General features: G+C 40.5%; 1 protein-coding gene across 4 annotated transcripts in view; it reads right to left on the bottom strand.

Annotated features, from left to right (window-relative positions):
- The window catches only part of FHIP1A (FHF complex subunit HOOK interacting protein 1A), a 312,881-nt gene that overhangs the window by 227,226 nt on the left and 64,564 nt on the right, over nucleotides 1-21,091 (bottom strand). Inside the window, exon 1 of one of the 4 annotated variants that reach the window (XM_044930523.2) lies at nucleotides 389-408. The exons of the other annotated variants lie outside the window; for them this stretch is intronic. The gene's annotated coding sequence lies outside the window, so the exon portion shown is untranslated. Of the gene's footprint in view, nucleotides 1-388; nucleotides 409-21,091 lie in introns of those variants that run through there. 4 annotated transcript variants of the gene reach the window in all.

The raw sequence follows: 21,091 nt of genomic DNA, 5'->3' as shown, positions 1-21,091 counted from the left end.
ATAAGCAAAAATTGAATCTTTATTTAGAAGTCTGAATGCTAGCCAAATATGACAGACTCCCACTGGGCAGCAGAAAGGAGAGAAGGATTCTTCTGTCCTCCAAGAGACGGTAAGTAATTATATACTTCTTTTAGAAGAGAAAAAAAAAATGTGGAACTAAATAAACCCATATCCATGCATCAGCAACATAACATTATAATGAGAACAAAATATAAAATAGCAAGAAACTTCATAGGCTGCTTCTCTTTAAAGGTGTGATATTTGCCAAATATTCCCAGGCACCTCTGACCTATTCAAATATTGACAGTTGAAAGTTCACAATTTTTTGCCATCCCATAGGCAAAGTTTACTTTGGTTTTAGAGACAGATCTCATGTGATCATGCCTACCTGGGAAGATGTTTCACAGCACAGTTACATGGCTTCCTGACCATACATTCAGAAAAACGTGAGCTTGAAGAAGGCTGAGAAGGGACTTCCCTGGTGATAAAGTGGCTAAGATGCAGTGCTTCTAGTACAAGGCCTGGGTTCCCAAAAAAGAGGAAGCTGGGAAATTGTCCCACCTAGGACAAACAGTACAGAGAACATAACCTAGAGGTGTCCTAGAGAGCACAGACTAACCCCAAGCATAGAGACCGCAAAAGGCCAAAAAAAAGTGAAGTCGCTCGGTCGTGTCTGACTCTTTGCAACCAACCCCATGGACTGTAGCCTACCAGGCTCCTCCATCCATGGGATTTTCCAGGTTATGGTGAGCAATTCAAGTCAGAATCTACTCCTGATAGGGACAGAGTAAAGGGACAAAGTAGGTGATTAAACAGAATCCCTCTAGGGGACTATAAATAGAAAATATATAGGAGACCCCTGTAAGTTAATGATTACTCAAGAGAGAAGGTCTGCTTACCCACAAAACCAAGCAGGCTTGCTTAACACACAACCATGCAACAGAAGCATGAGACGTGCCCCAAAACAAGATAACAATGGTGGCATAAACCTCACATCCTCCCCAGTGAGCTCATTAAGTTAATGATCCCTAGGGCATACTCTCTGCACACATAAAAAAAAACAATAATTTGTGGACCTAGCTTGACCATGTAGAGACAAGAAAACTCTCCTGCCCAGCCTGGAAGAGGAGCTGATGATGGAAGCATGATGTCTACCCAAGAGAGACAAAGGAGCTCTTCTGCCGCTCCCTACTTTTCCTTTATTATAAAACTGTAGCCCAGTAGGTTCTTAGGGTGTGGCATTTCTTACCCACACACTTGTAAACCTCACAAGTGTTCTATTCTAATAAATCACTTCCTTATCTATCACTTTGTCTCTTGCTGAATTCTTTTCTACACTGAGATATAAAGGACTGCTATACTGGAGCCCTTCAGAGGCCGCCCTGAAATGACACTACACAGTTTCAGTACAACAAATGTTGTTCAGTCACTAAATTGTTTCTGACTCTTTGCAACCCCATGGACTTCAGCACACCAGGCTTCCCTGTTCATCATTATCTCCCAGAGATTGTGCAAACCCATGTCCATTCAGTTGATGATGCTATCCAACCATCTCATCCTTTGTCATCCCCTTCTCCTCTTGCCTTCAATCTTTCCCAGCATCAGGGTCTTTTCCAATGAGTCAGCTCTTTGCATCAGGTGGTCAAAGTACTGGAGTTTCAGCATCAGTCCTTCCAATGAATATTCAGGGTTGATTTCCTTTAGGACTGACTGGTATAACAAATATACCAGCTCTTTTCAAAATCTCTGTGTAATAAGGACGCACCATTCATTAACATAATTTTTCTGTAACAGTCCAGTACATTAAAAGATGGTTCCCAAGAAGTCACTATAAGAGGTTTTGTGTGTATGTTTGACCTACAGATGACTCAAAGGCTTGGAAGTCGTTTCTTATAACACATGTTCGTCTCGTGAAAGGGATAAAGATGAAGAGAGGGACCTTAATGTGACCAAAGTCTTCAAAACTGGATACAGTTGTGGTAATGCCTGGGCACAGAAGAAGTGTGTATGGGGCCTGAGAGGCAAGGGATAACACTTCACATGCAAATAAATGCACATTAAAATTTCTTCAGTACCTTCAAATCTGCCTTCTTCACTTGACTCCGATATTTAGCACCTATGACCTCAAAGTGTAATTCATAATCAAATCTCTGGGCATTTCATCTCAAGCAATTTTACAATGACTTACAAGTGAGAGAGAATTCTACTTCTTCCATAATCCCACATGAACTGTTTTATTATCATGTACTGGAGAGAGACAGGCTCTCCTACTGCCTCTTAAGAATTACAGATTGCTTCCAGATGCTTTTCAGGTGATGTCAAGCCTTTTCTCATTCTGAGACTCTTGAATTATGAAAGGGCATCTCTAATTCATGAGAAACACTCCTCCCACTTCAGTATCCATTACCATACATTCTGCCCTTTCACTCCTTTATAGGCACTCACACACACATGCTTTTACTTGGGCAGCAAGGCATCCCTATGTATCAGGAAGGGCTTACTGGGAATCACTAATATTTTACCAGCAGGATTCCGCCAGCAGCCACGCTTTGAGACTTCAAAGGAAGCTGAGTTCCTTGAGAGTAATGCACAGGATAACATGGAAAGCAAGGTTAAACGGAATTAAAGTAAATTGAAAGGACTCTCTTAAAATTCACTGGGTCTTTATAATTCTCTCCTTGTCAATTCCCTTAAAAACAAAATACATCTCCTGCTAATAAGGGGGTGAGGAGTTGGCAGTTCACAATTGAGTCACACCCAAATCTCTGCCCAGGCAAGTGCTTTCCTTCTAACAAAACATTCTACCTCCACTTAACAAAATCAAATTCAGGTTCACAATCCTTCTATGCAATGGCTATGTCATTTCCCTAATTTCAAAACAGGGACAAATTTAAACCTCATTTGCAGATGGCATAAATTCAGTGAATTCAGACCTCTACTGTGCTGAGTTCAGAAATCTGCTAATAGGTGGGGAGTGCACAAAAAGCACAGCAAACCATCAGATGAATGCTGTGCAGGTTGTGGGCGGAGAGGGGAAGATAATTAACAGCCACATCACAGATTTCTCCCTGTATCGGCAGAATGAATGCAGAGGGGCGTTTTCATAGGAGGTGTGGATTTTTCCATAGCATTGGATTAATTGACCCGTGCTATAATCAAGTGCTTTCCTGGAGAGTAATTAACAAATCAATCAATCAAGTACAAGCCTCAAACAATTCAAGAAGTTTTCAAATTCGTAGTGTTGACGATGAGCTGATTATTGAATAATTTCATTCTCCAAAAGAGCTGAACTGAGACAGGTTATGTGAAAACTTGCAGATAAGAACAAAATGTTCTACTGAGGCCCACAGTCTTCCCTGATTCCACTCAACCATAGTAATAATAATTCAAGAGTCTTAAAATGGATGGACCTAAGCCCAATCCATGAATTTTATAGGTGACAAAAATAAAGCAGAGGAAAGGTACGGGACAGGGCTTCCCAGGTGGTGCTAGTGGTAAAGAAGCTGTCAGACAATGCAGGAGACATAAGAGATGCAGGTTCAGTCCCTGGGTCTGGAAGATCCCCTGGAGGACGGCATGGCAACCCACTCCAATATTCTTGCCTGGAGAATCCCATAGACAGAGGAGACTTGTGGGCTACAGTCTATGGCATCACAAAGACGGGGACATGACTGAAGAGACTTAGCATGCACAAGGTAGGTGACGTGTTCAAAACTAAATGCTGGTGAACAGTGAAGACAGAGGTAGAACCCATATCTTCTCTACGTTAACTCACAATTCCTCAACTACCTACCCATTAAGTCCATTTCATTCCCAAACAGCAAAATTTTTTAAGCTTTGTGGAAAGCTCAATCAGATGAAGCTTTAATCTTCAAGTTCCATCCAATTGATTCCTAAGATTTTACATTAATTTTATAGATTCTCTTCTTCACTCAAGAAACGCAGTGTTATTTGAATGCCTTGGGAAGGTCCCAATCACAAAATGAATGAGTGAACTGCAGAACATCACAGAGGAGGAAGAGCAGAGACTGCAGCCCTCTTAGAAATGAATGAAGAATGGTCAAAATGAAGAACAGAGGTGAACAAAGTCGAAATCTAAGCATGAAAGTGATATTTCCTGCAACAACTACTCCTGCTTCTTAAAGAAAAAAAAAAAAGTAGTGGTTGTTGTTGTATTCAAGTAGATTTGGAAAATGCTGCATTCTAAAATATCCCTCTTGATATTGGGCTTCCCTGGTGGCTCACATAGTAAAGAATCTGCCTGCAATGAGTTCAACCCTGGGCCAGGAAGATCCCCTGGAGAACAGAATGGCTACTCACTCCAGTATTCTTGCCTGGAGAACTTCATGGAGAGAGGAGCCCAGTCCACAGGCCACAGTACATTGGGTAACAAAGAGTCAGACACGATGGAATGACTTTCACTTCACTTGCTTCACTTACATTCTGAAATATGCCTCTTGGAATATTCACACAGTGCATTATTGTTAAGTTTATTAAGGCTCTGCTGCTGCTGCTGCTAAGTCACTTCAGTCGTGTCCAACTCCATGTGACCCCATGGACGGCAGCCTACCAGGCTTCCGCATCCCTGGGATTCTCCAGGCAAGAACACTGGAGTGGGTTGCCATTTCCTTTTCCAATGCATGAAAGTGAAAAGTGAAAGTGAAGTCGCTCAGTCATGTCTGACTCTCAGCGACCCCATGGGCTGCAGTGCACCAGGCTCCTCCATCCATGGGATTTTCCAGGCAAGAGTACGGGAGTGGTATTAAGGCTCTGCTACTGCTGCTACTGCTAAGTCGCTTCAGTCGTGTCTGACTCTGTGTGACCCCATAGACAGCAGCCCACCAGGCTCCCCTGTCCCTGGGATTCTCCAGGCAGGAACACTGGAGTGGGTTGCCATTTCCTTCTCCAATATTAAGGCTCTAAGAAGGCCTAAAAAAAGAAGCTCACTTAGTTTTGTTTCATACGCTTCTCAATCTTATTTGCCATCTTTGGTTTACAGATCCTGTACTGACATCCTCCAAGAAGCACCCTTCAGGAGCACACAGATCATTTTTGATGAATAACAATAACACTCATTAAGCAATATTTGAAAGGCAATGCCAAAGAATGCTCAAACTACCACACAATTGCACTCATCTCACACACTAGTAAAGTAATGCTCAAAATTCTCCAAGCCAGGCTTCAGCAATATGTGAATCGTGAACTTCCAGATGTTCAAGCTGGTTTTAGAAAAGGCAGAGGAACCAGAGATCAAATTGCCAACATCCGCTGGATCATCGAAAAAGGAAGAGAGTTCCAGAAAAACATCAATTTCTGCTTTATTGACTATGCCAAAGCCTTTGACTGTGTGGATCACAATAAACTGTGGAAAATTCTGAAAGAGATGGGCATACCAGACCACCTGACCTGCCTCTTGAGAAACCTATATGCAGGTCAGGAAGCAGCAATTAGAACTGGACATGGAACAACAGACTGGTTCCAAATAGGAAAAGGAGTACGTCAAGGCTGTATATTATCACCCTGCTTATTTAACTTCTATGCAGAGTATATCATGAGAAATGCTGGGCTGGAAGAGGCACAAGCTGGAATCAAGATTGCTGGGAGAAATACCAATAACCTCAGATATGCAGATGACACCACCCTTCTGGCAGAAAGTGAAGAGGAACTCAAAAGCCTCTTGATGAAAGTGAAAGTGGAGAGTGAAAAAGTTGGCTTAAAGCTCAACATTCAGAAAACGAAGATCATGGCATCTGGTCCCATCACTTCATGGGAAATAGATGGGGAAACAGTGGAAACAGTGTCAGACTTTATTTTGGGGGGCTCCAAAATCACTGCAGATGGTGACTGCAGCCATGAAATGAAAAGACGCTTACTCCTTGGAAGGAAAGTTATAACCAACTTAGATAGCATATTGAAAAGCAGAGACATTACTTTGCCAACAAAGGTCCGTCTAGCCAAGGCTATGGTTTTTCCAGTGGTCATGTATGGATGTGAGAGTTGGACTGTGAAAGAAAGCTGAGCACTGAAGAATTGATGCTTTTGAACTGTGGTGTTGGAGAAGACTCTTGAGAGACTCTTGGATTGCAAGGAGATCCAACCAGTCCATTCTGAAGGAGATCAGCCCTGGGATTTCTTTGGAAGGAATGATGCTGAAGCTGAAACTCCAGTACTTTGGCCACCTCATGAGAAGAGTTGACTCATTGGAAAAGACTCTGATGCAGGGAGGGATTGGGGGCAGGAGGAAAAGGGGATGACAGAGGATGAGATGGCTGGATGGCATCACCGACTTGATGGACCTGAGTCTGAGTGAATTCCAGGAGTTGATGATGGACAGGGAGGCCAGGGGTGCTGCAATTCATGGGGTCGCAAAGAGTCAGACACGACTGAGCGACTGAACTTAACTGAACTGAAGATATATTCAAATTCAAATTATACCTCCCAGAGACTGTACTTATTCATAAATGAGCAAAACATTTTTAACAAATAAATGAACATATCATATACACTGTTCTTCACCTTGCATTTTTCACCAAACAGCATATACTGGCAATGTTTCCAAAATGATACATAAAGAGATTCACTGCTATGTTTGTATATGACTACACAGGTTTCTAATGTAAACAGCACAGTTTTCTAACAGCAGCTGTTAATGCAATGTTTTAATTCAGTCTCCCACAGATGAACATTTTGGTTGTTTCTAATCTTTAGCCATTTTATAAACACTACACTACAATAAGTATCTTTGTAGATAAATCACTTTATCATGCATGTAACACGTATGTATATGTAGGATACATGCATAGTATATATGAATGTATGTTTATCTATAGGAATGTATTTGTACACTTATCTAGGATAAATTTCTAGAACTGGAGTTCTGAGTCAAGGAATATGAATTTTTTCATACTACTGTTGTTTCGTTACTAAGTCCCATCCGACACTTTTTCAAGGCCACCAGACTCCTCGGTCCATGGGATTTTCCAGGCAAGAATACTGGAGTGGGATACCATTTCCTTTTCCAGGGGATCTTCCCAACCCAGAGATTGAACCAGTATCTCCTGCTTGGCAGGTGGATTCTTCACCACTGAACCATCTGGGAAGCCCTTTTCATACTATCAGTTCAGTTCAGTTCAGTTGCTCAGTCGTGTCCGACTCTTTGCGACCCCATGAATCGCAGCACGCCAGGCCTCCCTGTCCATCACCAACTCCCGGAGTTCACTCAGACTCATGTCCATCAAGTCGGTGATGCCATCCAGCCACCTCATCCTCTGTCGTCCCCTTCTCCTCCTGCCCCCAATCCCTCCCAGCATCAGGGTCTTTTCCAATGAGTCAACTCTTTGCATGAGGTGGCGAAAGTACTGGAGCTTCAGCTTTAGCATCAGTCCTATAGATTTTGCCAAATTGCCCACAAAATACACTATTGTTTTGTACTCATTCTGTCTACAGAATAGGTTATGCAATTTCTTAATCTCTGCCCATCAGTGATAAATGGTACCTCAGTTTAGTTGTAATGTGCATATCTTTTAAAATGAGCAGGTTCAGCATCTTCTCAACATGTTTGAAAGACGCCATTATTTTTCTTCCTATAGACTATTAGTATCCTTTGTCCATTTTTCTACTGGGTTGTTGGGATTGTTCTTATGGATCTGTAGAAACTCTTCATTAGGGAAATTAGTCCCTTTGCAGGATGAAAAGCAAAAATTTTCTCCCAATTTTCTTAGTCTTCTTTTATGCAGGATTTTTTTCTGTTAGTTTTCTAAAGTAATCAAGTTTATCAATCTCTTTTACGGCTTCTCTTTTTTCTCTCTTACTTAGGCCATATGTACTCCAAGATTATAAAATAACTTTCCCATGCTTTCTTCCATAAAATATTTTTAAAATTTCTGTTTAACATAGATCAATTTTGCTTAACACTTGAGATACTGTTCTAAATAGCCTTTTCTTTCCCCACTCCAGATGGCCACCTGGTTATCCGACCACTATTTATTGAACAGAGCATCTTTCTCCAATTAACTTGAAATGCCATCTTTTGTCATACACTAAACATGACATTTAGTAATACAAATGTTTCAATTATTATAATCTTACAGCATGTTTTAATCTCTTCTCAGAAATGGCCGAGCTGTTCATGCTTACTTATTTTTCCATATAAGCACAGAATAAGGTTTTTTAGCCCCTGAAAATCTTGTTATTTTTAGTGGAATTGCATTAAACATACACATTAATTTAAGGAGAACCAGCATTTCTATATTCCAGAATATGACAGGCCTCATATCATTTATGTATCCCCTTCAGGAGCATTTTTCAATACCTTCATACATATCTTACATATTTCTTAAGTTTATTCTTAGGTTATTTAATACTTTTTTATGGTAATTGTTTTTTCTTTCACTACATTTAAACTCTACACATGGACATCACCAGATGGTCAATACCGAAATCAGACTGATTATATTCTTTGCAGCCAAAGATGGAAAAGCTTTATCCAGTCAGCAAAAACAAGACCTGAAGCAGACTGTACCTCAGATCATGAACTCCTTATTGCAAAATTCAGACTTAAACTGAAGAATGTAGTGAAACCCACTAGCCCATTCAGGTATGACCTTTATCAAATCCCTTACGATTATACAGTGGAAGTGACAGACAGATTCAAGGGATTAGATTTCTGATAGAGTGCCTAGAGAACTATGGACAGAGGTTGGTGACATTGTACAGGAGGCAGTGATCAAGACCATCCCCAAGAAAAAGAAATGCAAAAAGGCAAAATGGTTGTCTGAGGAGGGCTTACAAATAGCTGGGAAGAAAAGAGAAGTGAAAGGCAAAGGAGAAAAGGAAAGATATATCCATTGAAATGCAGAGTTGCAAAGAAGAGCAAGAGAGAAAAAAGAAAGCCTTCTTCAAAGATCAATGCAAACAAATAGAGGAAAATAATAGAATGGCACCCCACTCCAGTACTCCTGCCTGGAAAATCCCATGGATGGAGGAGCCTGGTAGGCTGCAGTCCACGGGGTCGCTGAGGGTCGGACACGACTGAGCGAGACTTTACTTTCACTTTTCACTTTCATGCATTGGAGAAGGAAATGGCAACCCACTCCAGTGTTCTTGCCTGGAGAATGCCAGGGCAGCAGAGCCTGGTGGGCTGCCATCTATGGGGTCACACAGAGTCGGACACGACTGAAGTGACTTAGCAGTAGCAGTAGCAAAGATCTCTTCAAGAAAATTAGAGATACCAAGGGAACATTTCATGCAAAGATGGGCACAATAAAGGACAGAAACAGTATGGACCTAACAGAAGCAGAAGAGATTAAGAAAAGGTGGCAAGAATACACAGAAGAACTAAACAAAAAAGATCCTAATGACCCAGATAACCATGATGGTGTGATCACTCACCTAGAGCCAGACATTCTGGAATGTGAAGTCAAGTGGCCTTAGGAAGCATCACTACGAACAAAGCTAGTAGAGGTGATGGTATTGCAGATGAGGCTATTAAACTGATGAACTCAACATACTAGCAAATTTGGAAAACTAGGCAGTGGCCACAGGACTAGAAAAGGTCAGTTTTCATTCCAATTCCAAAGAAAGACAATGCCAGAGAATGCTCAAACTACTGCACAACTGCACTCATTTCACATGCTAGCAAGGTATGCTCAAAATCCTTCAAGCTAGGCTTCAACAGTATGTTGAACTGAGAACTTTCAGATGTATAAACTCGATTTAGAAAAGGCAGAGAAACCAGAGATCAAACTGCCAACATCCATTGGATCAAAGAAAAAGCAAGAGAATTCCAGAAAAACATCTACTTCTGCTTCACTGACTACGCTAAAGCCTTGAACTGTGTGGATCACAACAAACTGTGGAAAATTCTTAAAGAGATGGGAATACCGGACCACCTCACCTGCCTCCTAAGAAATCTGTATGCAAATCAAGAAGCAACTGTTAGAACCAGACATGGAACAATGGATTGGTTCCAAATTGAGAAAGGAGTACATCAAGGCTGTATAATGTCACTCTATTTAATTTATATGCAGAGTATATCATGCAAGATACCAGGCTGAATGAAGCACAAGCTGGAATCAAGATTGCCAGGAGAAATATCAATAACCTCAGATATGCAGATGACACCACCCTTATGGCAGAAAGTGAAGAACTAAAGGGCCTCTTGATGAAAGTCAAAGAGGAGAGTGAAAAAGCTGGCTTAAAACTCAACATTCAAAAAACGAAGATCATGGCATCCAGTCCCATCACTTCATGGCAAATAGATGGAGGAACAATGGAAACAGTGAGAGACTTTATTTTGGGGGGCTCCTAAATCACTGCAGATGGTGACTGCAGCCATGAAATTAAAAGACGCTTGCTCCTTGGAAGAAAAGGTATGACAAGCCTAGACAGCATATTAAAAAGCACAGATATCACTTTGGTGACACAGGTCCATAGAGTCAAAGCTATGGTTCTTCTAGTAGTCATGTATGGATGTGAGAGTTGGACCGTAAGGAAAGCTGAGAGCCAAAGAATTGATGCTTTTGAACTGTGGTGTTGGAAAAGACTCTTGAGAGTCCCTTGGACTGCCAGGAGATCCAACCAGTCAATCCTAAAGGAAATCAGTTCTGAATATTCAGTGGAAGGACTGATGCTGAAGCTGAAACTCTAATACTTTGGCTACCTGACATGAAGAAGTGACTCAATAGAAAAGTCCCTGACGCTGGAAAAGATGGGAGGTAAAAGGAGAAGGGGACAACAGAGGATGGATGACATGGTTGGTTGGATAGCATCACCAACTTGATGGACATGAATCTGAGCAAGCTCCGGGAGTTGGTTATGAACAGGGAAGCCTGGCGTGCTGCAGTCCATGGGGTGGCAAAGAGTCAGACATGATTGAGTGACTGAACTGAACTGAACATTTAAACTAGTTGCTAGTATATCCAAAATGCTGACATATTATTTTGACATCCAGGCACATTTATAAATATGATTACTCTTTATAGTTAATTTTTCATTTGACTCCATGGAGTATTCTAATCATATATTACTATTCATCAAACCTCTCTAACTTCTTTTTCATTCTATTGTTCACCTGCATTAACTTGTGATTCCAAAATACCATTAATAAAGAGTGAAAACAGTAGATATCTTTATTTTGTTTCTGATTTTAATGGTCACAAATTTACTGTTAAGCCTGAGATGGTTTTTAGGTTGAGAAGAACATAGCTTACTAAGGATATTTTCCTACTACATTTTGAGGGTTTTAAAAAAGAAATCAATAATCAATATTGAACTTTATCACATGCCTTTTCTATAAAAATGATACAATTTTTTTCTATTTATATTTAACAAGATGATATATTTAATAAGCTTCATACTACTGAACCTTTCTGCATTCCTACAACAGTCCTCACTTGTTATGGCATTTTGATCTTTCAGTGCAAAATGCATATCAAAGGTCATCTCACCCCATCCTCTAAGCCACCCCAAGAGGTATTCGCTGGCACCACGGCTGCACTAGCCCTCACCCCCTGTAACCCCATTCTCTCCGCTGCTCTGACTCTTATGAGGTGCCTGCCAGACTTGCTGCTCCCTGAGATCATCTATCCCCAGGAATCCTCAGATACCCTTCCGCTCTTTATGTACATCTCTGCCGACACGGCACCTCCACACAGAGGCCCTCTCTGTCTACTGTCGACCATGTAAAACAGACAGGAATCACCTTCCTATCTTGTCACTCTATCCCTGAACCTGTTCTATTTTTCTCTGTAGCAACCGTCACCATCTAGCATATTATATTTCACTTCTATTATTTTATATTCCATCTCCCCAGTAGCATGCAAGCTCCACTGAGAGCAGGAGTTTTGTCTGCTTTGCTCACTGCTCATTTTCCAGCACCAAGGATAAGCCTGGCACACAGAAATTAATGTTTGTTGAATGAAGGAACAAACAAATGAATGAACAAATGAGCACTCATTTTATAGACAAGAAAGCCGAAGCTAAAAGAGATGAAGTCAAATCACACAGTGGCAGAGCTAGGACTGAAATCCAAGTCAAATATCCAACTCCCTGCCTTTCACCCTTGAAACAAATGACAGGCGATTTTAGGCCACAGAACATGCTCCTATATCTTATGAATACTAAAGTACGATTCATGGGACTTCCCTGGCAGTCCAGTGGTTAAGACTCCATGCTTCCCATGCAGGCGGCATGGGTTTAATCTCTGGTCAGGAACTAGGATCCTAGTTGCTGCGGGTATGGCCAAAAAAATAGTAATTATAAAAATGAAGTGCAAGTTAGAGACACCATTGAGAGACGGCCCTGTACTAAGTAAATTAAGTAACCAAAAGAACTAGAAGATGGCCTCCACAGACTGGTTCTGGAGCCCAAAGGGGTAATCTCCAACACTACACTGCCCAACAAGGTCACCTTTAGCCACACAAGGTTACTGAAACTTGGAGTGTGGCTTCTGCGACTAAGGGACTCAACGTTTATTTCATTTTAGTTAATTGAAGTCTAAAATTGATACTGATTCAGTTACTAGAACAACTTGGGTGTGAAACTACTTTTTCAACTATACATTTTATGCAATCTCAACAGAGATCAAGCATTTCTGGTGAAAAGTGGTCATTCAAATATTAGAGGTGCTTTAAATATAAAATCCTCACCAGAGTTCAAAGACAGAGTATGAAAAGAGAATGTAAAAGATCTCATTAATAATATGTTCATTTTAAAAAATATGTATTTGGTTGTGCCAGGTCGCAGCACATGGCATCTTTTATCACAGCCTGTAGGTTCTTCAGTTGCAGCATGCGACTTCTTATGGGATCTAGTTCTCTGAGCAGGCATGGAACCCAGGCCCCCTGCATTGCAAACGTGTACTCTTAGCCATTGGACCACCAGGGAAGTCACCAACAATATGTCCATATTGATTACATGTTGGAAAAACAACACTTTGGACAGATTTGATTAAATAAAATACATTACGAAAATTAAAAAAAAAAAAAAAAAAGAAGAAGGTAGCCTCTAAAGAATTCCCTGGAAAATATGGTCATTATATTAAGGCAGCTCTCCTCTCCCAATACTCATGAGCCTCACAACAAGCATCCCAAGGCTCTGACCTTCATCCACACATGTCCTTGGGTAGCCAGAGGGTAAAAGTGATGTTTCAAGGCCACACGGTCATTGAACATGTGTGTACTGCTGCAGCGGCAGACACAAGTACTGGAAGCACACTCTGCCAGGGACTAGCCATGTTATGGCCAACAGAGATACCAAGAGCCTGGCTTTGAAAAATTATTTGCTTGTGACTTCCCTGGTGGTTCAGTGGTTAAAACGCCACACTTACAATGCAGGGGGTCCAGGTTCAATCCCTCGTCAAGGAATCAGACTGCACATGTTGCAATCTAATCTAAATATCTAATCTAAAGACCCTGCGTAGTGATTGTGGTTTAATCACTAAGTTGCATCCGCCTCTTGCAACCCCATGGACTAGAGCCCACCAGGCTCCTCTGTCCATAAAATTCTCCAGTCAAGGATACTGGAGTGGGTTGCCATTTCCTTATCCTGGGTCGGATCTTCCCCGACCCAGGAATCAAATCCAGGTCTCCTGCATTGCAGGCAGATTCTTTACCAACTGAGCTACAAGGGAAGCTCCATGCCACAATGAAAATCAAAGATCCCAAGTACCCACAACTAAGATCCAGCACAGATAAATAAATAGATACTTTTTTTTTCAATTAATAAATGTGTATGTACTTAAAATTGAAAAAAAGAAAATTATTTGCTCCTTTAAAGCCTAAGACTCTCTTTTGGTTTCAACAGGACAACCTATAATCAAATATTCTTCACAATCTTTTCCCTCTGCCATCATTGGGACATTTTCTTGAACCAATTTTAAGCTAAAAACAACATTTCAGAAATCATTTCTGACATTAAACAGTATCTTTCTTTTTTATTTTTTTTTCCAGCATTCAATCAAACCCTGTATTTAAAATCTGTGGGGCTGATCCAACACTGCAATGTGTCACATTTAATTCCATCCGTGTACAGTGTAATGAACAAAGATTTGAGCTAGTGAGGCATAACTAAATGTTTTAAACCTGTGAACTGAAAAAGCAAGGCTCATTTGTGTTATTTCTAAATAGTAAATAAAATCATTTCCAACATCCCACTATCAAATGACAGTAATTTTTCTACCGGCACACACTTGAGGAATGCCACAAAAGGACTTTCCTAACAGTTCGTTTTATTGTTGTGCATAACCTTCTAAATATCTCTCTGCTGGCTTCTATTCAAAGATAAATGGAAGGCAGTAAAATTTATGGAAAATGTATTCAGCTGCTTAAAATACATCAACCAAAAGAAAAAAGATTTTAAGGCTGTATTAAGTTGGGAAATTATATCTCCTTCACTGAGTCTCTGGTTTCAATGACAGGGGACGAAACCGACAGATCCGTCAAGTTCCCTGTTCCCTCCTGTGCAGAGCCCAGTTCTTCTATTTCAAACTCTCACCTTGGTCAAGGCCAGAGTAAACACCTGTCTTTCACATTTTTACACAACGTCACTTTGTGTGCCACAAACACAAGCTCTCATACCAAGGAGGAAGCACATTCCAGTACACGGAACAAATGCCCATTAGACCAGTCTGCTGACTGTTCCCTTGACTTGCTCGGCTGTCAAGATAATGAAGGGAAGAAAAAGATCTTTCTGTAAAACTGTAAATGGTAACCTTATAAGTGTGCCCTTTAAGCTATTCACACAGAGAAAGGTTAAATAAAACTTCAGGTAAGGTTTAAAATTGAGCTAAAAATATTATTTTCTAGCACTTGAGCAACATATTGCAAGATTTTACTAAAATATGAGTATTAAAGTGAAGTCAACCGAAGTCAGTTCTTACATTTTCATGGATCAAGGAAAAAACTTTAGAGTGACTTTTTTTTTAACTAACATTTCAAAGATACCATACTCTATAAAATAAAAAAGAAAATGACAGTTGTACCAGTTTGCTAAGTCGCTCAGTCGTGTCCGACTCTGTGTGACCCAATAGACAGCAGCCCATGAGGCTGCCCCGTCCCTGGGATTCTCCAGGCAAGAACACTGGAGTGGGTTGCCATTTCCTTCTCCAGTGCATGAAAGTGAAAAGTGAAAGTGAAGTCGCTCAGTCATGTCCAACTCCTAGCGACCCCATGGACTGCGGCCCACCAGGCTCCTCCATCCATGGGATTTTCCAGGCAAGAGTGCTGGAGTGGGGTGCCATTGCCTTCTCCGTGTACCAGTTTAGAAATGCCTGAAAATAGAGAAGTGAGGGAATTTAAACAGAATAACTATTTTAAACTATTTGGCTTCCCTGGAGGTTCAGCTGGTAAAGCGTCCACTTGCAATGCCAGACCTGGGGTTCAGTCCCTGGGTTGGGTAGATCCCCTGGAGAAGGGAACAACTACCCACTCCAGTATTCTGGCCTGGAGAATTCCATGGATGGGGTCTCAAAGAGTCGGACATGACTGAGCAACTTTCACTTTCAAAGACACTGGCATTCAGCTTCTTGGTTTGAGTCCTTGTGTACTTGTGTAATGTATTATAAAAATAGAGAAATGAGGGAGTCTAAATAGCGTAATTATTTTAAAAGGAGACTAAAGTCTTTAAATTTAAAAAAGAGTAGTATTGAACTTCCCTGGCGGTCCAGTGGTTAGGAAGCCATCTGCCAATGCAGGGGAGCCTGGTCTGGGAAGATTCCACAAGTACCAAGACATCTCCAACGGCTGCCTGCCACAGCCACCGGCCTGCACGCCCCGCAGCCCGTGCTCGGCGGCGAGAAGCCCACGTGCCGCAGCTAGACAGCAGCCGCTGCTCACAGCCGGAAAAGCCTGCACGCAGCAGCCAAGACCCAACACAGCCAAACAAAGAAATAAATGATAAGTAACTTTTTAAAATAAGATTAGTATTGAGAAAAATTCACCTTAATAAAACTCAGCTTAATATAAGAACATAATATATTCACATTGCATAATACCATTTCAAATTTCACTTAGTCCTTTCTCTATGACTTCAGGGATCTCTATAAATATTGTCCATTTACCAGTATAAAAGAAAAAGGCACTGCTATTATCATTTTCAAACACATAAGAGATTTAAGTAACAAACAAAAAAAAGAGAGAAAAGATATGAAGTTTCAGGATATTTCAAAGCAAAGCAAACAGGAAGTATACTTTTTCAGCTTGGGTTTTTTAAGGCAATGAGGGTGAAACATACAATAAAAATTAAAACATACGCAATATAGTTCAGGCTTACAGTCCTGGATTTTATTGGCCAACAGTCTTGCCACACACTTGCAGGAAAAACACACTTGGTAGAATGCCAAATTCCTACTCCAACATTCAAAAATACATTTTTATATCCAATTTTATATCAACTGCATGTTTTATCATTCTAACAAACAGACTAACATCAAGCATTACCACTATAATTTTTGTCTTTGAATCAGAGAAGCAAGAAATGTTGAGAAGCATGAAGTAGCTGACAAATTCTAACTTTCATATGAAATCTCTAACTGAAAACAGTAAGACAAAGAAGTGAGAGAAGTCACTAAAAAAATATTGAGCAAGAGGAAAAGACCCACCATTTTCAGAGGTGGGCTCAAAAAGGAACGTGCAGGCAACATCCTCGGCAGTCCCAGGGCACACCATACATGTCTCTATTATTATCTGTTTATCCCCCTTGGAGGCCGTGGTCTCCTTCAAGGCACGGACCTGGTTTTATATATCATCCTGGCCTATCAGCTTCTGAATTCAAATAAATAAACCAAGTGCTGAGTCTATTAACCTTTCTTAAATTCTCTTGACAAAAAATATTCACAGTGTTGTGTTATGCAAATTTCATCTCAATTAGAAAGGTACCAAAAGAAAAGTATGGCCTGAACACATGTTAAAAGCCAAATGGCAGGAAAAGGGGTTTTTTTAATTATTGAAGTAAAAGTATTCTGAAGTCAGATCATGAGTCACTGGACTCTAACGTAAGGTGATATGTTTTACAAGAAACAATAAGCCATGTAATCACACAGGTATTTATTTCCTAACTCGAAATATGTCCAGAGTCCTCAACTCTCCAGACAGGTGAATATACAACCTCAAAACACCCATCAACTTCTGAGTGGTGTCTGGGACAGCTGACGGACATGCTGTCGAAACTTACTTTCTTTCTTTATTTAGAGGCAAATAGATTCTATAATACTAGGTCCCACAGTAGGGAGCATGAATTTAGAGTGTTGGGGTTTCATCCTTATGAAAAAAAATACAGTAGTGTTTTTTAAAAGAATGATCTCAGGAGACATTCAGAGTTAAAAGGAACTTGAACTTTGGGGAAGTATGGAGGCCTGCTTTGCTCCTAGCCTCAGGTATTTGAATCTATTCTGCTTCTTCCAAGAAATGTAAGACACTACCATAAGTTGAGGGACTGAACATGGCCCCAGAGCTCCTGACCAAGGACCTGCCCTCATCTCCCTTAGTCTTCTCCACACCTGCATCCATCGAGTCCTCTGAGATCAAAGCAACAAAAAATCCCACACAAGTAAAAATGTGATCGTTGGCCTTGCATTTTGAAAGGTCAAGTCCACACTAGCCAGTGTTTGAGGCAATTATCTATAATAAAGGGCTTCCTTGATAGCTCAGTTGGTAAAGAATCCACCTGCAATGCAGGAGAAAATCAAGCCCACTGTCTTCACCTCACAAATTAAAATCCTAAAGCAAAAGGGCAAAGGGGCAACAGATCAAAGAAGAAAAAGAGAACTTTAGTAGAAGAATGCAGAAGACAAAGATATTACCATTAATCTATGCAGCAAAAGCAGTTCTAAGAGGAAAGTTCATAGCGATAGACCTCAGGAAACAATCTCAGACAACCTAACCTTACACTTACAGCAACCAGGGAAAGAAGAAATAAACAAAATCCAAAGTTAGTAAAAGGAAAGAAAGCATAAAGATCAGAACAGAAATAAATGAAATAGGAGACTTTAAGAGAGAATAGCATTGAAACATGTATAGGACCATATGTGAAATAGATGAGCAGTCCAAGTTCGATGCATGAAGCAGGGCACTCAAAGCTGGTGCACTGGGACCACCTAGAGGGATGGGAGGGGGCGGGAGGTGGGGCGGGGGGGCGGGGGTTGGGACAGGGGGACACATGTACACCCGTGGCTGATTCATGTCAGTGTATGGCAAAAACCACCACAATATGGTAAAGTAATTAGCCTCCAATTAAAATAAATAAATTAATTTAAAAAAACAAAACAGAAAATATCAAAGAAACAAAAACCTGGTTCTTTGAAAAGAAAAAACTGATAAACCTTTAGCCTGACTCATCTAGAATAAAAGGGAGAGTGCTCAAATAAATAAAATCAAATACAAAAAAGGAAAAGTTATAACCAACACCACAGAAACATGAAGGATCAGAAGATACTATTACAATCAATTATACATCAAGGAAATGGACATCCAGGAAGAAACTGACAAATTCTTAGAAAGGGACAATTTCCCAGGTTTAAAGCAGGGAGAAACAGAAAATATGAAGACTTATTACCAGTATTCAAACTAAATCAGTAATTTTAAAACTCCCAACAAACAAAAGTTCAGGACCAGATGGCTTCACAGGTGAATTCTATAACATTTAGAGAACAGTCAACACCCATCCTTCTGAAACTATCCCAAAAATCCACAGAAGAAGGAACACTTACAAACTCATTCTATGAGACCACCATCACCCTGATACCAAAACCAGACAAGGAGATCACAAAAAAAGAAAACTACAGGCCAATATCACTGATGAATATAGATGCAAAATTCCTCAACAAAGGGACTTTCCTGATAATTCAGTGGTTAAGAATCTGCCTTGCAATGCAGAGGATGCAGGTTCAGTCCTTGATTAGGGAACTAAGATCCCACATGCTGTGCTGTGCTTAGTCCCTCAGGTGTCCAACTCTTGTGACCCCATGGACTGTAGCCTGCCAGGCTCCTCTGTCCATGGAATTCTCCAGGCAAGAATACTGGAGTGGGTGCCCATGCCTCCTCCAGGGGATCTTCCCAAGCCAGGAATCGAAACCAGGTCTCTCGCATCACAGGCAGATTCTTTACCATCTGAGCCACCATAGAAGCCCAAGTTCCTACACGCCATGGAGCAATTGAGCCCAAATGCCACAACTAGAGAGTCCCAGTGCCACAACAAAAGACCCCACAGGACACATCAAAGATCCCAAGGGCCAAAACTAAGACCCAACACAACCAAACAAATAAACAAAAATCCTCAATAAAATACTAGCAAACTTATTGCAACAATGCATTAAAAAGTTCATACACCATCCTTGATTAGAATTTATCCCAGGAATGCAAGGGTTTTTCAAGATCTGCAAATCAATGTGCACGCATGTGTGCTAAGTGACTTCAGTCATGTCCAATTCTTTGTGACCCTATGGACCATAGCCCACCAGGCTTCTCTGTCCATAGTATTCAATATCCACATACGATAAAACTCTCTAGAAAGTGAGCATAGAGAGAACCTACCTCAACATAATAAAAGCCATATATGACAAACCTACAACAAACATCACTCTCAATGGTGAAAAGCTGAAAGTATTTGCTCTAAGATCAGGAATAAGATGAGGTTATCCAGTCTTGCCACTTTTATTCAACATAATAATAGTTTTGGAAGTCCTACCACTGCAATAAGAGAACAAAAGGAAATAAAAGGAAACCAAATTGGAAAGGAAGAAAAAAACTGTCACCATTTACAGTATGATATACACAGAAAATCCTAAAGTTGCCACTAGAAAATACTAAATCTCATCAATGAATTCAGTAAAGTTTCAGGATACAAAATTAATAGAGAGAAACCTGTTGCATTTCTACATATTAACAATTAAATATCAGAAAGAAACATTAAGAAAACATTTAAATTTTTAAATCTCAATTAAAGACCAACACAGATGGAAAGATATACTTTTCTTAAACTGAAAGAATCAAAATTGTTAAAATGACTATACTACCCAAGCAGTCTACAGATTCAATGCAATTCCTCAAATTACCAGTGGCATTTTTCACAGAATGGGAACAAAAAAATTTTTTATTTGTATGGAAAAACAAAGGCCTCAAAAAGCCAAATCAATCTTGAGAAAGGAGAACTGAGCTGGAGGAATCACACTCTCTAACTTCAGACTATACTACAAAGTTACTATAATCAAAACAGTATAGTACTGGAACCAAAAAAGACATATAGTTTAATGGAATCAGATAGAAAGCCCAGAAATAAACCCACTCACTTATGGTTAATTAATCTATGACAAAGGAGACAAGAATATAAAATATAGAAAAGATGGTCCCTTCAATAAGAGGTTCTGGGAAAACTAGACAATCACATGTAAAAGAATGAAATTAGAACATTATCTAATACCATATACAAAACTAAATTTAAAATGGATTAAAGACCTAAATGTTAAGAATGGATACTACAAAACTGCTGGAGGAAACCATAGGAAGAACACTCTTTGACATAAATCACAGCAATATTTTTTGGACCATCTCCTAGAGTAATGGAAACAGAAACAAAAATAAACAAATGGGACCTAATTAAACTTTCAGCCTCTTGAATGGCAAGATCAGATCAGATCAGATCAGTCGCTCAGTCATGTCCGACTCTTTGCAACCCCATGAATCACAGGGCGCCAGGCCTCATTGTCCCTCACTAACTCCCAGAGTTCACTGAGACTCACGTCCATCGAGTCAGTGATGCCATCCAGCCATCTCATCCTCTGTCGTCCCCTTCTCCTCCTGCCCCCAATCCCTCCCAGCATCAGAGTCTTTTCCAATGAGTCAACACTTCGCATGAGGTGGCCAAAGTACTGCAGTTTCAGCTTCAGCATCATTCCTTCCAAAGAAATCCCAGGGCTGATCTCCTTCAGAATGGACTGGTTGGATCTCCTTGCAGTCCAAGGGACTCTCAAGAGTCTTCTCCAACACCACACTTCAAAAGCATCAATTCTTCGGCGCTCAGCCTTCTTCACAGTCCAACTCTCACACCCATACATGACCACTGGAAAAACCACAGCCTTGACTAGACGGACCTTTGTTGG

Source organism: Bubalus bubalis, chromosome 17 (genome assembly GCF_019923935.1).
Source record: "Bubalus bubalis isolate 160015118507 breed Murrah chromosome 17, NDDB_SH_1, whole genome shotgun sequence".
Taxonomy (NCBI): domain Eukaryota; kingdom Metazoa; phylum Chordata; class Mammalia; order Artiodactyla; family Bovidae; genus Bubalus; species Bubalus bubalis.
Note: the sequence above shows the minus strand (reverse complement) of the source record. Positions and strands in the feature narration are given on the sequence as shown.